We start from the raw sequence: 14,983 nt of genomic DNA on the forward strand, positions 1-14,983 counted from the left end.
ATATATGTATTGTACTACAAACATATCAAGTAAATGGTTCAAATGGCTCTGAGCACTATGGGACTCAACTGCTGTGGTCATAAGTCCCCTAGGACTTAGAACTACTTAAACCTAACTAACCTAAGGACATCACACACATCCATGCCCGAGGCAGGATTCGAACCTGCGACCGTAGCGGTCGTGCGGTTCCAGACTGTAGCGCCTTTAACCGCTCGGCCATTCCGGCCGGCATATCAAGTAAATACTGAGCTGCACTTGAACACTGAATAACTATTTGATATGACTGGTATCATCGAATTTGTGTTATGTTTATAAGCAACAAACTATTCTGTTCTTGGGAACACAGTTAAGAACAGCAACGAGACATAACTGAGCACATAAATGCCTTTCTGTGAAATTTCCTCAATCCTGTAGTGTGTAGATCCTTCCTGGAGAATGCTAGAGAGGCAAGCCCATGTGTAGTTATTTGAGCAGCACATAGAATCTATTGTAGTGAGTATTGTTCACTTCTTTAAATCTTTGGAATTGATAAATATACTCTGAGAAGAAGTCACTGTGAATTGGAATTAAATGTATGTCAATTTATGCTAGAAAAGAAAACAGAATCCATTGTTGTATGAATGTTATGAAAAGAATGTAAAACCACACAAGAGTGAAAAGCGTACTCATATAATTGGAATTGAGCAATGTAACGAAATTATAATTTAACAAAATGTACTGAAACAAAATGACAGTCAGACTATAATGTATATAAGCAATGATAACGGCATGTCAGCAAATGAATAAGATAAGTTTATTTTCGTAATTGTATTTTTTTTTTTTTTTTTTTAATGTGTACAGTATGTGGAAAGGACGCTACAGAAACTTTGTGTAATGCAACAGTATGAAGGATGCCCAAAAACAAAGTGCAAAAACATACAAAACCTGCCTGCAAAGTGTTAAGTGTGCGTATGAGATATGTGCATGTGCGCGTGATAAACTATAGATGATAATACTTTGTATAACATATAATTTTCTGTGCTCTACAATGTTGTAAAAACATGAATTTTCTGTGCTTGTTTTTGTGCTCAACAATATCATAAAAGTGGCAACAAACTTTATCTGTCAACGGATGTCAGATGTATGGCTTGTGTCCTCAATGAATACGAGAGAGCTACGAGGCGAAATAAGTTCCTCGGGCCATTAACATGGAAACCAGTTGTCACCAAATTGAAGATTTCACAAAGGATCGTGCTGCTCCACATGACCTTCATTAAATTGTGCAGTGAAGGCTACTGTGAACACATGAAATCATGACATGGACACTCTGGCTTTGTATTAAACATGTGAGAGCGAGATAGGACATTAACGGATGTTGAGCTGTGCATGCATGCTCCACAAGTAAACACTGGGCAGATACTGTCTGACACTAATGGGACTATGCAGTTACAGTGAGCACTTCATTGTGAAAGAAAAATTATGTATGTATGTGTTAAGGAAAGCTGACATGCCCACATAAATTGATAACCATATAGGATAGTTCCAATGACCGAAAAATAAAGGCGATGCCCGTATCAGTCGGGATTATCATCCTTCACGAAGCAAAATAAGCCCAAATACTGTGCAACTCCATATGACGTCAGTGCACAGTGGGGGACAATTGTAATGAATCATATTATTAAACTTTTTTCTTTTTTCTCATTCTTTTCCTTTTATACATATATAAAAAAAAAAAAAAGTTATTTTGTACCAGCGATAATGTTGGGTTACAAACAAAACAAATATAAAAACCCATCTGTTCCACATTTTTCCTGCACCGAGAATCCTGCATCAAGAGGATCGAAGCAGACAAGAGGAATTTGCGTGAGCACAGGAGGGGCAATCCACTAACAGCATCGTAATAACCAGCAGTATGCACAATGGCAATAATGAGAATTATGTAAATTTAAATGATGAATGTTGATCTTAAATGCATTGAATATTGAAGGTCTGTTGATATTAGTGCCAGTTAAAGTTCACTCGGTATATTTGTAGTTTCCAATTTATTTCAATTATTCCTTCTAATTTTTTTAATATTCAATCAGCAATTATTAATCAGCTTCCATAGTGATCTGTTGACAGCTTGAGGTGTTGGGTGGTCTGCTGGATAATAGTGTCATCCATGCCCAAAATTTTAACAATGGGACATTTTCTTCATAAGGTGCTGCCTGAGACTCCTAGCAGAATGGAATGGATCCACTATTTATACCTACTGCCTCCCCCCTCCATGGTCAGTTCTATGTAGTCCTCGGTGGATCATTCTGACTACAGCATTCTGAGACATTCCATCTTTGGTGCTTCACACCTGGGCAAGAGCTGGCATTCCATTTTTGGTCTGGTGCACCACCACAGTCAACACAAGCATTCCACCCGTAGTCTGTTCCCAATAGAAATGACATAAGACATTCTGTCTTTGATGTGGTGTGCCTGGCTACAAGCTAGCATTCCATTTTTAGTCCTGTGCACCTGACAGCTTTCTGGTATTCTGTTCTCGGTACAGTGAAGCTGGTGCTCCATCTGAAGTTTGTTCCCCATGTCCACTTTCTAAGTTGTTCCTTCTGTTGAATTCTGTTGCTGCTACCATTGCATTTTTGCACCTCCAGTGCAGGATCCCAGTATTTGCTGAGGTGGTATTCAGTGTCACCATTCATGAGGTTTTCTTCCACATTTACCTCTACTAACTCTGTTATAGCTCTGTCCAGTCTGGGGGTTTGTGTCAGAACCTTCATTTCTTCATAGCTCATGTCATGATTAAATACCAAGCAGTGCTCACCAGTGGCTGATTTAGGGAAGTGAGGTTATCAGCACCTGATTTAGAGAAGCATCATTTGAAGTTGACTGCAGAATGATTCTGCCACCAACAAATGTTTCGCATAAGGACCACAAAGATATTAGGGCTCATATTAGTCATGTAGACAGTCCTTTTTCCCTCGCTCTATATGCAGCTAGAACAGGAAAGGAAATGACTAGTAGTGAACAAGGTACCCTCCGCCATGCACCATACAGTGGCCTGTGGGGTATGGATGTAGATGTGGATGCAGTTCCCTGTTTCAGTGGGGTGGTGCGTCTATATGTTATTTGCATTTGGCATTCTCAGTCCCAGTTGTCTGGCCAAAGTATGACATGCTTCATTGGTGTGGTATACTATAAATTCTTGGTTTGCCTAGATCAAGTTCATCTTCTGCATTTCCCTGTAGCCCTCTTATTTTGGACAAAACACACACTTGATATTATGCTTCTTGAGGATCCTGCTGATCCAGCACTGAGCAGATAAGCCACAGGCCTTGCTTCATCTTGCTCGTCTTCTCTATCACGTGACAAATTGGCTGGATGGAATACTTTCTCAATCTGTTAGATCATGTATTCATTTTTGCGGAAGGCTGAGAATAGATGCCGTGTTTCTGATGTCAAACTGCCTTGGTCTGAAATGATATGTGCCCTGTGTGTCAATATCATTAGAATTTCATTCTTCTGTGCAGTGTGATGGCAGCTGCTAGCTTGCAGGTATAAATCAGTGTGTGTAGATTTTTAATGCACACTATGGCCAAATGACCCATCTGCTCTCCTTTTGACAAGTACATCCAAAAATGACAGATGGCCATTCTTTTTCAGCTCTACGGGGAACTTTTTATCTGAGTGTCATATTCCAGAAACTCAATGAACTTCCATGAGGTTAGCCCACTAAGGTATCACCATCATTCCTGAAGAAAGATGTGGGTTTTTTATCTAGCCATCTCTAATGCATCCTCCTCAGATTTCTCCATGAATGGACTGGCAACCACTGCAGATAGGGGGCTGCCCAGGGTAACTCATGTTTGCTCATAATATTAGCCCTCCTACAGAAAATATGTTGAAGTCAGTATATGCCTGAACAGGCCAATCAGAGCATCTTCAAATTTCTGTGCAAGAAGTTCCAGTGAGTCTTTCAGTGGTATGAAGACCACATCAAACCTGATCATTATCTCAGATTCCACAATATGTAGTTGCTCGAGATGATACAAGATGCCCTCCAAGCTGCAGATGTGTTGAATGTATACCGTATTTACTCGAATCTAAGCCGCACTTGAATCTAAGCCGCAACTGAAAAATGAGACTCGAAATCAAGGAAAAAAATTTTTCCCGAATCTAAGCAGCACCTGAAATTTGAGACTCAAAATTCAAGGGGAGAGAAACGTTTTAGGCCGCACCTCCAAATCGAAACAAAGTTGGTCCATTGTAATATGAGACACAATTTAAGTCGAATGAATGACGATACAGCTACAGTAGTTTGGTTCGAGTCGTAAGCTTAGCAGTTAAGCTTTACCAGGTAGCCATTGCTATGCGTCAGGCGCTCCGTCCGTATTTATACGGGTACCCTTCCATTTTCACGTGCTTCGTCTGGTTTGAATTGATTGCTTAATTTTCTTTGATCTGATAAGTGCCGTTCTCTTTGTTATAGGTGTTTACGTCACTCTAAGCTGAAAATGCATTACTGTACTGTGTCATGCATTGTTTGTCACATTCTCATAATGTGTGTTTATGGCCTGTCGCCGCTCGCGGCATGGCTTTCTTTTTGTGCGCGCTACCACCGCTTAAAGAGGAATCATCTCATTAGCGAAACAATGGAAGAGACTGCTATTTGTTGTTACTTACACTGCTGCTTTCTTTGATAATGATCAACAAGAACTAAATAATAGACTGCTTATGATAGAAGATGTTCTGAACGAGAGTTTAGCGAAAATTTTTCTCCGTTTGAAAATCTTTGCAGGCGCCTCTTTAGTACATTACATTCTGCACAGAAATTAGAGTCATCTTAGATTTAAAAATCTAGGCAATTGCCGTGCTTCATTTCTAACTGTATCACTATTAGGTGTAGTGTTGGCAGAAGAGCCAACACCGTGTTGCTAGAGGAGGCCGAAATACACGCGTTTAAGCTCACGCAGACTGGCGTGAGGTCTGGAACAGTTAAATAGTTGAGTCTAATAAGTAAAGTACGAAGCTCTTGGAATACTTAACTTTAATCCATAATTGGAAAACATCACTCTTGTTGATACATTATATAATCTCAATATGAACTGGTCATGGCGCCTTGCTAGGTCGTAGCAAATGACGTAGCTGAAGGCTATGCTAACTATCGTCTCGGCAAATGAGAACGTAGTTGTCACTGTAGCATCGCTAGCAAAGTCGGCTGTACAACTGGGACAAGTGCTAGGACGTCTCACTAGACCTGCCGTGTGGCGGCGCTCGGTCTGCAATCACTGACAATGGCGACACGCGGGTCCGATGTATACTAACGGACCGCGGCCGATTTAAAAGCTACCACCTAGCAAGTGTGGTGTCTGGCGGTGACACCACATTAGGCATGAGAATAATGCGAATATAAACGTGACATGATATGTATATTCTTCCGCGTTTGCTCTTGTCTCACTCTAGTTTCGTAGTTTATTAGGCAGACAGGATTTAAATGAGATAGCAACAAACACGAAACAATACATGACAACATGTTTATATTCATATTATTCTTATGGTTAAGAGAATACTGCAAGTGATTCACAATTCATAAAAGTTTCTTTTAGCAACAATCTCTTCTAACAAGTAGGAAAAAATTCAGAACGTAGAGTTGGCCATATTGACAAACATCCCAAACAGTCTTGCCAGTCAGATTTTCGTAGTACATTGAAATGCTGCTATATTCGAAGATGAACAATACGGAATTTGTATTTAGTTCGTTGGATAATGTATGAAAATGCAGTGGTCGAAACTCGGGGCGGAGGAAACAGCTCGTCTTCCACTTTTTTTTTTTAAATTTACTTACTGACACAGAGGTTTTGGCAGCAGTATCTATCTTTGTGCCTGCGCCTGTGTAGCGCTACATATATTCGACGGCAGAAGTTAGTTGTGGCGGCAGCTACCAACATTTTTCAGAACTTCCATTTTCTTTGCACTCGATTCTAAGTTGCAGGCGTTTTTTTGGATTACAAAAACTGGAAAAAAAGTGCGGCTTAGATTCGAGTAAATACGGTATCCCGACATATGAGCACAGCAGTTTCATCATATACTTAGCTGCTGGGTGTGTTGATGTGCCAATGTTGCTGACTACTGGGTGTAGTGCACTACTGGAAGAAGTTGATGAACTTTTTCATCTTAATGAGTGATGCATAAAAACTGTAGAGTTCGCTTTGTCCGCTGGCACATCCATGATGTTGCTGTCTTCCTGGAGCTTCTTGAGTGAAAGCTTCTCGTTACAGGAAATGATTTAGGAGATTTTGTGCCGTCGATCACCCTGCAGGACGCCCAGCAGATTTCTTCTCCCACATCTGGTGGAAATTTGTTGGCAGTGATGAAACTTAAACGGCCAAATTCCTAGAAGTACTTGTAAAGTTGAGACTCTTGCCTATTACATTCAAAGTGGTGTCATCAATTTGCTTGCCTTTTAGGTTTGTGAGTGTCCTCCATCTGCTGAGCTTTCTTACTCATACAGTTAAACTGTGCATAATGGCACACTGAGGCATTCTTTCTGGACCACTCTCCTAGAGACCAAGAGGCACTGTCTATTCAGTCCAAATCTTTGTCTGTCACGGAGACAGCCATGTACAGCTGAAGGTGTAAAAGCTCCCTAGTCACCGAATCTAGCCTGTAGCACATATCTCAAATCCTTCCCCTCAACTCAAAACTTTATTTTGTGCTGCCATTCTGGAGTTGATGTGATGCTTCATCCTGGCAGAAACTGGTACTATACTCTATCTCAACATCTCAGAAGGAGCCTGCGATAACTCAGCATTCTCCCTTTCCTTTGTTGAAGTGTTTGCAAATTTTTGATATTCCATTAAGTCTCCTTCCTGCAGAGACTTTCATGTAATTCCACAGGCTTTCCCAGCGATCTGTTGATACTTTGATGTGTCAAGTATTCAGCTGGATGTTAGTGTTGTCCATGCACAATATTTCGACAACACGTCTCGTTGCCTTCTTCTGGTGCTAGCTGAGCCTGCGAGTTGAATGAAGTGGATCCAGTATTTATAACTACTGCCTTCCTACTCCATGGTCAGTTCTATGTGTTCTGTATGTGACTTACTCCAACTGGAAGTATCCTGAGTATCTTTGGCCCTCTGTGCCTGAGCATCATCAAGGGTTCTGTTTTTGGCCCAATGAATCTCCATGGTCAGTTCTAGGCATTCCATATGTGGTCTGTTAGAAATGTTCTGCCTTTAGTCTGGTGCATCTGGCCATGAGCTGGCAATCCAATTCTTGTCTGGTGCACCTTACAGCGATCTGCCATACTGTCCTCAGTATTGGGCTCCTGGTGCTCTGTCTGGGTTCATTTTTCTTGTCCACATTCTCAGTTCTTCATTCGTTGAGTTCTGCTGTTACCACCATTATATTTTTAGCAACTCTAGTGCAGCATCCAAAACTTTGCTGAGTTGATACCCACTGCCATGATTCATAAGCTTATCTGCCACATTTATATCTTGGCTCACTTATAACACTGTTTACCATGGAATTGCAAAAGGATGATCAACTACCATTTATGGATGTGCTTGTCAGAAGGAAGGCAACGGCCTTGCCTCAGTGAATACACCGGTTCCTGAAGTTAAGCGCTGTTGGGTGTGGTCGGCACTTGGATAGGTGACCATCCAGGCCGCCATGAGCTGTTGCCATTTTTCGGGGTGCACTCAGCCTCATGATGCCAATTGAAGAGCTACTCGACTGAATAGTAGCGGCTTCGGTCAAGAATACCATCATAACGACCAGGAGAGCGGTGTGCTAACCCCACACCCCTCCTATCCGAATCCTCCACTGAGGATGACACGGCGGTCGGATGGTCCCGGTAGGCCACTCGTGGCCTGAAGACAGAGTATTTGTCAGAAGGAAAGCAGATTAGCTATCTGGCCACAGTGCGTACTACAAACCTACACACACTGATTTATACCTAAAAGCTAGCAACTGTCATCACCCAGTGCAGAAGAATGGAATTTTAAAGACATTTGTACACAGTGGGCAAATCTTGTCAGACCAAGAAGTTTCATGTCAGAAATACAGCACCTATGCTCAGACTCATGCAGAAATGGATACACGGCCAAAAGGATTCAGAAGGACTTTCAACCAGCCATTCTGCCACATGATATAAAAGAAGAGAAAAATGAAGCATGGACTATGGCTTATCCATCCTATGTGGGATCTATTTCTCCCAAGATCAGCATCAAACCGAAATAAGAGGATTACTGGGAAATGTGAAAACCACAAACTTACAGTATACCATGTCAATGTTGCATGGCATACATTGGCCAAACAACTAGGACAATAGACACCAGATGCAATGAATATCAGACCACACTCAGCAGAGGCAGGCAACTAAATCAGCCATTGCTGAGCACTGTCTGGAACTTAATCATGACATGAATTATGAAGAAATGAGGTTTCTGGCACAGACCCCCAGACACTGCGACAGTGTCATAAGAAAGTCAATAAAGGTGGCAGAAACCTCATAAATCATGAGACAGGACGCCAACTTAGCAAAGTATGGGATCTTATACCTGAGTTGCTAAAAATGCAACAATAACAGTAGCAAAACTGAACAACAAGAACTGAGAATGTGGACATGGGGAATGAATTGCAGACAGAGCAACAGGAGCACAGTCTCGAGAAAAGTACACCAGATCGCTGTCAGGTGCACTGGACTAAAAATGGAATGCCAGCTTGTAGTCAGACACTTCACACTGAAGACGGAATGTCTCTGGACATTTCTACTGGGAATGGATTGCAGACCTGAAGCCTAGAACTGAACTTCCAGGGGGAGTGCATGGATGATGCTGATATCTGCAAGAACATCCAACACTTCAAGGTGTCAAACTGTTATCTAATTTTCGAATTAACATATTTTCAGAGCAATGTTCGTAATTGTGTCCTATCATACTCTTCTATAAAACAACACAGATGATCAACATCACAGGTCACTCTACACCCAAAATGCTAGATATATGTATCTGATATTTTTTTCCTATTATACCATGTAGGTTGCCCTGCAGGTATAAATGACTGCATTATTGACTAGACTCTGCATAAATAGCATTAACATAAGCATGTCTTGGCTAGCATTTAACTAGTGGCAACATTCAAGCTGACCAGCTTTGTCTCCAATATGTTGCACATGCGACATGTGCAATGGGTAAAGGCTTTTGCCATGTAATGATCTCCATGCATGTATTCATTGAACACTGGCACACACAGCAATCATTAGGTGCCAATAGCAGTACCACACTGAACAACACAGAATGTGTTTCCATTTCTGCCACGTTTGCTCAGCTACTCATTCACATGAAACACACTTTGACCAGGCAACCAATTTCATGCAATGGGTTGAAAACTACATAAAAAATAGTTGAAAACTACATAAAAATAATATGGTCAGGAATTCAGCAGATTCTGAAATGCTCATGGTATTGTTCAACTAAATAAGGAGAACTACCACCAAAGGGGCCACTAACATACACCATATTAGCATCTTCTGCATTAGCGGAAATTAATGTTTAGCAATGATTTGTACATTAGAACTGTGACCTTACGATAAAGACTTATGTATTTCAAAGTGTTTGCATTCAGATACGCACAAGACACAGTCAACTGTGAATTCAATAGCATGATTCTGTGGCATCCATGATATTCACAAAATGAATTAGAAAAAAAGAAATCCACTACTTTGTAAAAATAATCAAACAAAATAAAAATAGAAATAATTGAGTCCTATCTCAGAAAAAAATCTGGAATACAGTATGTGTTTATATCCACTCCTTGCTTCAAATGACCATTTATATCTCTCATGATATACTGACTCATCCTATAGTGACGCACTGTGGAAGATTGCTGTTGTCTTCAGTCCAAAGACCGGTTGGATGTAGTTTCCCAAGTTAGTCTATCCTGTGAAAGTCTTTACACCTCAGCATAATTACTGCAACCAATATCAGCTTGAAGCTACTGTATTGAAGCCTAGGTCTCCATCTAGAAATTCTGTCCCTACAATCTACTTTGACATCCAAACTGGACTATTCCTCGATGCCTCATGTGTGTCCCAGCAACAAATCTCTTCTTTTAGTCAAGTTGTGCCATGAATTTCTTTTCTCTCAAATTCAGTTCAACACATCTTCATAATTTGTCTGATCTACCCATTTAATCTTCAGCATTCTTCTTTAGCACCACATTTCAAAAGTTTCTTTTTTTCTTTTTGTCTGTACTGTTCCACTTATGTATAAGGCAACACTTCGGACAAATAATTTCACAGAAGCCTACTACAATTTTAATTTATATTAGGTGCTAACATATTATCTTCTCCAGATAAGTTTTTCTTGCTATTGCAATTGTGAATATCATATCCCCTCTATCAGCAGTTATTTTGCTGCCCAAGAAGCAAAACTCATCTACTACTTTCAGTATCTCATTTCCTAACCTAATTCCCTTGCATCATTTTATTCAACTACATTTCATTACCGTCATTTTACTTGAGTAGATATTCAACTGATGACCTCTTTTCAACATACTATTCATTGCAGAATGAGATTTTCACTCTGCAGCGGAGTGTGTGCTGATATGAAACTTCCTGGCAGATTAAAACTGTGTGCTGAACTGAGACTCGAACTCGAGACTTTTGCCTTTCACGGCAACTGCTCTACCAACTGAGCTACCCAAGCACGGCTCACGATCCGTCCTCACAGCTTCAATTCTGCCAGTACCTCATCTTCTACCTTCCAAACTTCACAGAAGCTCTTCTGCGAACCTGCAGAACTAGCACTCCTGGAAGGTAGGAGACAAGGTGCTGGCAGAATTGAAGCTGAGAGAATGGGTTGTGAGTTGTGCTTGGATAGCTCAGTTGATAGAGCACTTGCCCGCGAAAGGCAGAGGTCCCAAGTTCAAGTCTCGGTTTTAATCTGCCAGGAAGTTTCACTATCCATTCTGTTCAACTGATATTCCAAATTCTTTACTCTCACTGACAGAATAACAATGGCGTCGAGCATCGACAAACCTCAAAGTTTATCCCCCTTCTCCCTGAACTTAAGCTCCATACTCAGATTTCTTGTTTTGTTTTATTTCCTGATCAATACACAAACTGAAAATCACTGGGGTGTAGACTCCAAAGCTGTCTCACTTCACTCTCAACAACTTTCTACCTTTCACGTCCTTTGGCTCTTATTGTGGCTTTGTTTCTGTACAAGTTGTAGATAACTTGTCATTCCCTTTATTTTACCCCTGCTACCCTCAGACTTTGAATTGTAGTGTCAGTATTGCCTTGCGTGTTGTCACATTTCTCCAGAGCCCAGATTGTTCTTTCCCTAGATAACGTTTTTCCATTCTTCTGTAAATAACACAGGCCAACGATGGTAAAACTTTCTTGCTGAAAATACCTTATTCTTAGTTTTTAGGGTGGGAAATCCAAATATGATACTTAAAAAACTGTATTGCCCACCATTTCTTCACATTTTACTGCTAAATTTATTAAATTAAGAGATTTTTTAAAGAATTTAACAGCTTTTATATAGTTAAAATAATTTTAAAAGGAGGTGTAATGAATGTAGATGACATTGGTAGCACTGCAGAAAAACATTTGCTGGCAAAAAAAAAGGTAGATTCTATTTTTGTGTTAATAGATGGTGTTTTGTTTACTGTCAACCTAACCTCATTTTTCCGTTCCCTGTACATGTGCTAAGTGCAATGTCTAACTGTGGTTGCAAAAACTCTACTGACTGTTTTTGTTATATTTGTGGTGAATTTGTGATTTAAAAAAACACCAAAGAAACACTACAGAGTTTGTGAAAGAGGTTTATCTACCATACTATGGATCTAAACTTGGTGATCAAGATAAATCTTGGGCGCCGCATATGGTATGTTATGTGTGTGTTGCAGATCTGGAAATGATCCAAAAATGAGAAAAAAGTCTTTAGATTTGCTGTCCGTATGATATGGAGGGAAATCATTCCGATGATTGCTATTTTTGCAGTGTTGATATTACTGGCCATAATTTGAAAAACAAGAAGGTAATAAGCTACCCTAACCTTCCGTCCATCATCCGACCAGTAGGGCATTGTGTAGATTTGACAGTTCCTGAACCACCAGATGATTTAAATTCTATTCCAACAGAAGTATTTTCTGATGTACAATGTGATTTACATGAACCAAATGATGAAGAATTCCACTGTAATACAGAAAGTCTAGAGCCCAAATAGTTTACTCAGACTGAGCTTAATGATTTGGTTACGGATCTGGGCCTAATGAAAGAAAAGGCTGAATTGCTTGGCTCTAGATTAAAAGAAAAGAGCTTATTGGCAGTGGGAATCAGCTTATACATGTATAGAAAGAGAGAGCAGCAATTTTCCAAGATTTTCAACAAGAAGGTGATTTATTGTACTGCTCAGACATTCCTGGTCTGATGAATGAGTTTGGTATGGAATACAAAAAGGAAGACTGGAGGCTGTTTATTGATTCATCCAAAACTAGTTTAAAGGCTGTTTTATTACACAATGGTAACATGTATGCATCTATACCTGTTGGACATTCTGCACATATGAAAGAAAGCTATAAAAACCTAGAAATAGTGCTACATAAAATAGGCTATTTTGCTCACAGTTGGATGATATGTGGCGATCTAAAAGTAACACACATGCTTCTTGGTCAGCAAGGTGGCTTTAACGAATTTCCATGTTTCATGTGTGAATGGGACAGTAGGGCTAGGGATCAACACTGGTGCAGAAAGAACTGGCCTGTGAGGGAGCCTTTAAAACCTGGTGAGAAGAACATTCTATGCAAAAACCTTGTAGATCCAGAAAATGTACTCCTACCACCCCTACATATAAAATTAGGCCTAATGAAACAGCTTGTAAAGGCTTTGCCTAAAGATGGACCAAGTTTTAAGTATCTCTGCCAACAGTTTCCACACTTTTCAGAAGCTAAACTGAAACAAGGTGTCTTTGTCAGACTTGACAGAAAATTGATGTTTGATGTTAACTTTGAATCCACAATGACCTTAAATGAGAAAGAAGCATGGGTATCATTCAAGCAAGTCGTTACAAAGTTCTTAGGACATGAAAAAGACCCAGACTATGATTCTATTATAGCTACAATGTTAAAGAAGCTTAAAACTTTAGGATGTTTAATGAGCCTGAAAGTTCACTTTTTGAACAGTCACCTTGATTAATTCCTGGACAATATGGGAGATGTTAGTGAGGAGCAAGAAGAGTGTTTTCACCAGGACATTAAAGTAATGGAAAAATGCTACTAAGGCCGCTGGAACACCAACATGATTGGGGACTACTGTTGGTCACTTCACCGAGAAGTCCAGCAAGCGACTCATCATAGAAAATGTTTCACAAGAAGCTTCAAAGAAAAAAAGAGAAAGAAAATACAAACCAATTCCAGCTGACAAGTGAAACCTCTATTAATAGATATCATTGTTTTAAGTAGCTTACTGTAAATACAAACCATGCTTATGTTGTAACAAAGCGTTTCATTAATTTCCCCTTTACCGTATAGGATAGGATTTTTATACTATATAATAAAAAGCATATTGCTTAAAAACTATGGGTGAAAAAAAAAAACTAAAGCGGGATTTGGATTCAGCTCATAAAAATCTATGAAGGTCAGTGATCAAAGTAAAAAAAGTTTTCCAAAAAAAATTTTCGTCAGCCTGTGTAATGTGTGTTAATATTTTGCAACCATGACTTATTACACTGATGTTTGTTAATATTCACACCAAGATTACTTGTAATTAGGGTTAAGATAACCTTCTAAAAACTGTGGGGAGGGGGGGTTATATTGTCACTCTCATATACCTTGCATGGCGGATTGAACAATTTTTTTGTGATCAATTCTCCCTAAGATTTCAACAATTTGCATGGAAAGCTAAGCATTCCAGGTGCCTTGTGTTGACTTAAGTCTTTCAGTGCTCTGACATTTTTCAGTTTCTGTTTCATTTTTCAAACGTCTGTGTTACCTTCAGTATGATTCAATTGTTGAATATTTATATTTTCTCCTTTCATCAATTAAATTCAGAATCTCTTGGTTATTCACAGTGTTCCATTGTGCAATGTATTTTCGTCTATTCGATCACTTCTGCCTTCACTTACTCGGCTCTCAGTGCTACCCATATGTATTCTATTCCAATCCTTTCCTTTGTTTCAATCAGTCCTTTCAATGACCTGTAGGTTTTTCTCAAATTGTTCAGGTTTCATCTTGGTAATTTCCTATCTTTATGAATAGTATTTAATCTGCAATTCATAACCAAAAAATTATAGTCATTGTACATATCTGCTTCTGAATGTGTTTTGTAATTTAAAATCCAGTTTCAAAATACTTGAGATAGATGTGTATAGTCTATAAGAAACATCTTGGTGCTTCCATATCTCTTTCACACATCCAAACTTCTTTCATGGTTCTTGAACCATCTACTAAATTTTGCTCTGTGTAAAATTCTACCAACTGGCTTTCCCTTTCATTCATTTTACCAGTCCACGTTCTCCTTCTATTTCTCTTTCTCTTCCTTTTTGTATAATCCAATTCCAGTCTACCACTGCAATTAAATTCTCATCTCCTTGTACAAAATGAATAATTTATCTTATTTCATCATACATTCCTTCACTGCCTTCATCACCTGTGAGGCTAGTTGGAGTGTAAACTTGTACTACTATGGTACACGATGTAATAGAGCAAGCTGGAGCAAAATTACTTCTTCTTTTAGCATTCCTGATATCAAAATATTTTTTCCTTTATTTGTTCCCATTTGTTGTGAACACATATGCATCAGTTATATAAAATACCTAATTTCTTATTTATGCCCTTTTCAATGAGAATTATTATACCTTGTATAATCTCTCAGTCACTAACAATATTATTATAGTTAGTTTACCTGGATATAATTTTATAAAGAAATATTCATAACTTAAGTTTCATAGTAAATATGTGGAAGTGAAATTTTTTGTGAGTAAATAGCTGTTTATAAGTTAAGTGG

At 39.3% G+C, this 14,983-nt stretch overlaps 1 protein-coding gene across 3 annotated transcripts in view; it reads right to left on the reverse strand.

The window, feature by feature from the left end:
* The window catches only part of LOC126191580 (zinc finger protein 239-like), a 319,091-nt gene that overhangs the window by 47,754 nt on the left and 256,354 nt on the right, over nt 1-14,983 (reverse strand). The window lies entirely within an intron of this gene.

The sequence above is a fragment of the Schistocerca cancellata genome, chromosome 6, assembly GCF_023864275.1.
Source record: "Schistocerca cancellata isolate TAMUIC-IGC-003103 chromosome 6, iqSchCanc2.1, whole genome shotgun sequence".
NCBI lineage: Eukaryota > Metazoa > Arthropoda > Insecta > Orthoptera > Acrididae > Schistocerca > Schistocerca cancellata.